This window comes from Accipiter gentilis, chromosome 28, assembly GCF_929443795.1.
Source record: "Accipiter gentilis chromosome 28, bAccGen1.1, whole genome shotgun sequence".
Taxonomy (NCBI): Eukaryota; Metazoa; Chordata; class Aves; order Accipitriformes; family Accipitridae; genus Astur; species Astur gentilis.
The window spans coordinates 15,343,278-15,349,277 of NC_064907.1; positions in this window are offsets into that span (position 1 = coordinate 15,343,278).

Here is a 6,000-nt window from a genome sequence, read left to right on the forward strand (position 1 = left end):
TAAGGGCCCAGCCAAACTGTCTATGGTCTATCACAAATTACGGGTCAGCTGGAAAACGACAAGCTAACAAATACCCTTTATTTCACCAAGAAATAAAAATACAGAAGGTTTCCTATACAGTGGCAAACCCTCGCCAGGGAGTCCAGCTGCCGAGCAGGACCTCAGCAGGTGAGATGACAGCAGGTTGGCCTTGAGGGATCCATGGTGGCAAGAATTTAGCCGGGCTGCCCGAGCAGAAGTGCTTGGAGGAGAAGCGTAGCACCCGCACGTCCCACCTCATCCAGCCCTCCGGCAAGGAGCGGGGCAGGCGGACGGGGAGGTGGTGGGCTGGCAGGGGGGCTCGGTCCCACCGGCGCTGGGCCTGATGCCACCTCAGGCTCAAGGTTTCTTGTCACACAGCCCCGCCATGCCACCCTCTCTACCCTGCCAAGGCTTCCAGGAGTTTCCCAGGACAGCACAAGGTCTGTCCTGGAGGGTTAACCTCGTGTTTAGGGTGGGATGATGGGAAAAGCATTATCAGCTGGGCTGGAGGAAGGGATCGGTGTCCCACGGCTGGGTGTGGGGCTCCAACAGCCCGTCCACTGAAGGTCCCAGCTCCCTCCCAGCCCACGGAGGGAATCCTCACCAAATCCACAACACATGGTGTTCACAGCTGTGGGGTTGTGACTGTCTGCCCGCAGTGTCCGTTTTCAGATGTTTGCAGAGGCTGCACCCATCCAGAAAGTAAAAAAAGCCCAAATTTTTTTAAATTGCCAAAATCCACTTAAATGACACTTTCTTGCAAAATAAGATGAGATGTCTCAGATGAAATAGAGCTAATTACATGCTACAACAGCTGATGTGACATCATGTATGGGATTTTATAAATGCAGCTCATGGTCTAGAGCCATTCAAGAAACACTGAAAAGGTCCATGGGGTGAAAAAAGGGCTTTCCAACTTTGTTGCTTAGCACAATGCAATAATTCATGTGTAGTTAAGATGTGCAGTGCACGTTTCTAATTCACTTCGATGTCAATCAGGAATAATTGCCGCAGTCAATGAAGCTATGCCAGTGTAACAGATACAGAAGAGAATAGCACTCTGAGTCCCACAGTTTAGCCTAGCTGGAGAAAGCAGCTTTGTATTACTGACAGTATTGCAGATACTATGCATTTTTAGAAACAGCTTTTGTGGCATAATTGCAATAGTTGGAGTAATTTTGCATTTTTCAATTCCTTTTTATGAAATGGAATCTTGCACTTTAAACCCGAAACTTCCCTTGACTTCTTTCCACTGACGGTGGTCTCACTCCAGAGAAAGCAGCTGTCTGAGTGAATTAGCAATGTTGTCTAGCCTGACTTCAAATTTACTAATTTAATTTGGAAGTGGCTGGAAGGAACAAAATCTTCTCACTCTTGGGTGTGATCATTGGTCCTCAGGGAAAATCCCCCTCTTGCAAGAGCAAACATGTCTATTTTCATGCAGTTCATGGCCTCTGTGATCTCTGGTTCCATATGGGCTTAACCTGATGAAGAATATGCAGCTACACACTCTTTTTAGGGGTCCAGTGTGACTTGTTTAAACACGAATCATTATTAACGTGTGTCAGGATGCACACATTGTAGTAGTCACACTGACAGAACAGAGGGAGGTTACTGCAGGCGTTACAGACCTGTGCAAGAAAATTATTCATCAGCACACCCTGATGAGCCCTTTTAAATTGGGCTCAGCATGATAAGGTGGATGTAGGATTGACCCGAGATGACAGATTTAGTGTTAAGAAGGAGCAGTCAAGTCTGAAAGTTTGAGGAAAACTATGGAGGCAGCACAGACTACTCTCAATCTAGGAAACAATATTGGCAAAAAACAGTTTTTCCTCCCACACTCATGAAATGTTCCTAGTCTTTAAATTTCTTTTTGTCTCCTGGAGGCCAGTGTGGATTAGCATTCCTTGCACAGGCTTTGGGTATTTTATAGAGCTGATCTACTAGTACTTCAAAAACATTTGCATTAAGTGCTGGACAGTAGCCCATTCTCACAGAACATATTTCATTTGGCCACACCACAGTTATATATTGTCAAGAGCCCTATTATCAGCCAATAACTGCGCCTCACTTTACTTCCTTGCTTCATCTTATCACAAGTCAAGTGCTGACATCCTTGCATGGACACAACTACAGCTGCAAATACTGATGAGAGTAACTGCTGAAGCTCTGCAGATTGAAGGTGTCCATGGGCTCAAATTCAGGCTGGGCTCAGGGTGACTTCAGACGGTGTGAATTAAATTCATTGCCATCCCTGAGAGAAGTCCCTTCAGAGAAGGTGTGGCTATTTTCCAGGATATTACACATCTTCCTAATTACAGGACCATTGATTGCACCAAGCCACCAAACTGCACCCATCAGTAGGAACCACGATCCAGCAATTAGAACAAAGGACTGCAAGTCACCATCAGATTATTAGTTTCTGTATGTGTGGTCTTCCTTTTCCTAGGAGTCAGTAACCCATCTGTAAACCAGGGGCTTTAATAATTTGCTAATAATAATCGAGCCATATAGGTTTGCAAAGCACTCTTCGGTTGAAGGCAGTATAGGAAAATATTACAAACTCTGTTGACAGTTTGCATTTCGAAGCTGTGCAGTGGTCTGATCCACTGCTGTGCTGTAACCTGTGCCAACACTTTCAATGTCAGGGTGCTAAACTTTTTCTGCTTTAGAAATCAGAGCTAGAAGCTGTAGCAAATAATACCCTGAGTAAAAGCCTGTCTTTGTAAGCATGCAAAACTGATGACAGGTTTTCATCTTCCTTCTCTAAGCACTGCAGAGAGTAGAAGAGGAAAGGTTATAATTCCATTCTGCACATTTTCTCATGGCATGCTTTCACATTTCTCTGTCCAAGACCCCCAGTCAGACTGGATCTACTCTAAACACCGGCAATTGTTGGTCCTGCTCCTGGGTCATTTGTGAGATAGCCTTGCTAGACTGGGTTCCTGTTTTAGAAGTGGTAGGCACATTTGGTTTTTTTTTATATTTATACATTGCTATATAATGCTTCTTTCATATGAAAATACACTTCAATATATAATGACAGAATACCAGTATGAAACAAAAAATTCTCACGCTCCCATTGGCTAACTAGCAGCTTATTTTTTTCACACTGTAGAATACTTAATACGCTTCACCCTCTGCCTTTCTTTATCAGGTTTCCCCTTTCATTCAGCTGAAGACTTCTTATTTTGCATTCTCTGTTTGTTCTTGTGCCATATCCACTTCCAACTTAATTGACTAGAAAAGCTCCCAGTAACATCAATGTCATTTAGATCAGACTCTTTCTCCTCTTCTTCTCCCAAAATGCAAAAAGTCGGTGTGTTTCTTTCCTAATTTTGACGTGGCTGTTGTAAGATCATGGCCTGTGGATTGTGCAGGTGGTGCAGGTTGCTGACAGCGCTACCCATAGCGAAGCTGCTGCTGTGCCCACCCAAATCACAAGCAGGACCAGGGTATGAAAAAACACACGGCATAATGGATCATGGTAAGCATATAACGCACCTATTCAATACAAATGTTCGCTGGAGATGAGAAGAAACATTTAAAGACTGGCGTCCGTTTGTGCCCTCATTCTTCATCAGGAAGGAGGAAATGTTTCTAATCCCTAGTTGGTTTAGCAGTGGGAGTAGGCATGCTTTTTGTACTGAACCAGACTGGGTATCAACCAAGCCCAAATCTTTAAGACCTAGCTACAACCAGCTAGGAACACCCAGAAAGTTACTGGTATCGTCAAGCGTTTGACAGGGAAGTTCTGAGGGTTCAGCGTGTGCAATGTGAGCTCTGGCACTGACCTATCCCCAGCCAGCTGCCTGCTGTGTTTTACAATTAGCTAAATCACAGCCAGGACTTTTTTTTTTCCTCCTTAAATGAATATTTCCTTTCTCAGTCTCTAATACACTAGGTGCTAGTGAAGGAAACATGCACTTTTAAAAGTAAGTATTCATGCCCTTCCAATCTACCTCCAGCTTTGCCCTCCTGTGTTTCTCAGGGAAAGCTGTTTTTCCTTTGCTGTCACAGACCTTGTTTTGGGAGATCTGCTCTGGGCATAGGGAGACCCTTAGTCACACCCCCCACCCGAGCATCATTACCCACCCTCCCGCTGCTGCTGGAGAAAGCTATTTCCTTCGTCATACTTTGCTGGAACCCAGCAGGGTGCCTTCATCCACCAGCCCCAGAACAACCTTTATTTGCATTAAATCACAAGTGAGTATTGCCCAGGCACTAAATTAGCAAACATGGCTGTGGCCAAAACACGCCTTCCAGAAGGGCACTGATTCTCTCTAGTTCTCTCAATGGTTAATTACCCTTGCTGTTAAAAATATACACTTTGGACTCAGCTTCCAGCCATTGGTTCATGTTTTACCGTTCTCTGCCAGAATAAATACCGTTTTAATGCCTGCAAAAGGAGAAAAGATTTTGTAATCAAATAGGCTTCAAATAGTTTCTGCGGCTCCTTTTTTCACACTACGACGTTTTAATTCTATATCTCCCAAAAAATGTTGACACACCTGGTAACTCTGTTGTATGACTCAGCTTCATGTAAAATGTATCCATTCTCTACTTTTTTCCCTGCAGACTGTTTATTGCCCTTTTTGCCTTTTCCACATTATTGCTAACAATTTTACCATCCTTATCTAGCAAGCGGCCTAAATCTAGTCTACGCTTGTGTTTGTTTCTAATATCTTTCTATTTCTTCATATTGTGCCTTGCCTTGTGCTTTAAGTAGCTACTTATACCCCTTGCTATATATTTTCCATGTGTGATATATTTCTTTGTTATTTCTAATTGCTTTCTGTTTGCAGATGAGCCAAGAAGCCCTGTTAGCCAGAGGTCTCCTATCTCTGGAGTGTGAAACTGTGTGGCTTTCTGGCCAGCTAATTAGTTCTCTTAAAGGACTCCCGTTTCTCTCTTTACACCTTTCCTCCCAATTAATTTCACTGGTAATTTTCTTTAACTTTGGGAAATTAGCCCTTTTGAAGGACCAAACTGCAACCATCTTTTGTCTGCCCACAGTGAATGCAATCAGGTCATGATCGCTGATCCCTAGGCAACCCAGCGCTTCCAGACAAGCGATTAATTCATCTTCGCCCACCCTAATGAGAGGGCTACCTCATGGTGAGTGCAATACCTTTTCTGAGAGCTGTGGAAATTATTGCCTGTAACTTTGAGAAATCCTAATAATGTCTTGCTCCTGGCTGCACGGAAGGTGTCAGCAGCCGCATCACACCAGAGCGCGTGCCCTTCGTTAATTAATACCTCTCCGCCGGAGCGCGTGGGAAAATCCTGCAGGAGATGTTGTTTTTCATCACAAACATGATACGCTATGTCTTCAGCCGAAAGCAACACCCGGCCTGCCGGCTGGTGACCAGACTTGTGTTTGCAACTGTGAAGATGCTCAGTGGATAAAGCAGCTCCTCCTCCTCCTCCTCCTCCTCCCTGGCAGGGCGGCAGCTGAGGGTGGGTAGGTGTGTGCAAGCAGTCGTGAGCTGGTGCAGGGCATGGTTCACTGGCTGCCTGAGTCACTTTGAAGCTCAGGCACTTCTCCAGATGTCACACACTTCACTTCCAGTAATTAGATCACTGTGACAGTTCGGTACAAGAGGTTGAGCCTGTGCAGTCTGTCTCTGCTCCGGGAATTCAGCTTCCCGAGTCCTCCCGTGACACCCTTCCTGCCCTGCAGTGCAGCCACTGCCATCCTCAGCTTGTCCCTGAGCAGTCGTGGTGCAAGCAGGACTCTGTTAGACACTGGGAAAATCAGTTTTCCTTGAAGAATGGAGTCCTCGGAAGGTTTTTTGCCCTTCATCAGGACAAGGCGATGCATTTTCATCCAGCTATTGATGAAATAATCACAGCATGTGAAGATGCGGGGATTTCTGTCCACACTTTTTTTCCCCTCTGCATCATCATCTGGTTGCTGTTTTTCTTTAAGACGTGCACTGCTAGCAACTAACTGTTCTCCCCCACCTTTTACCA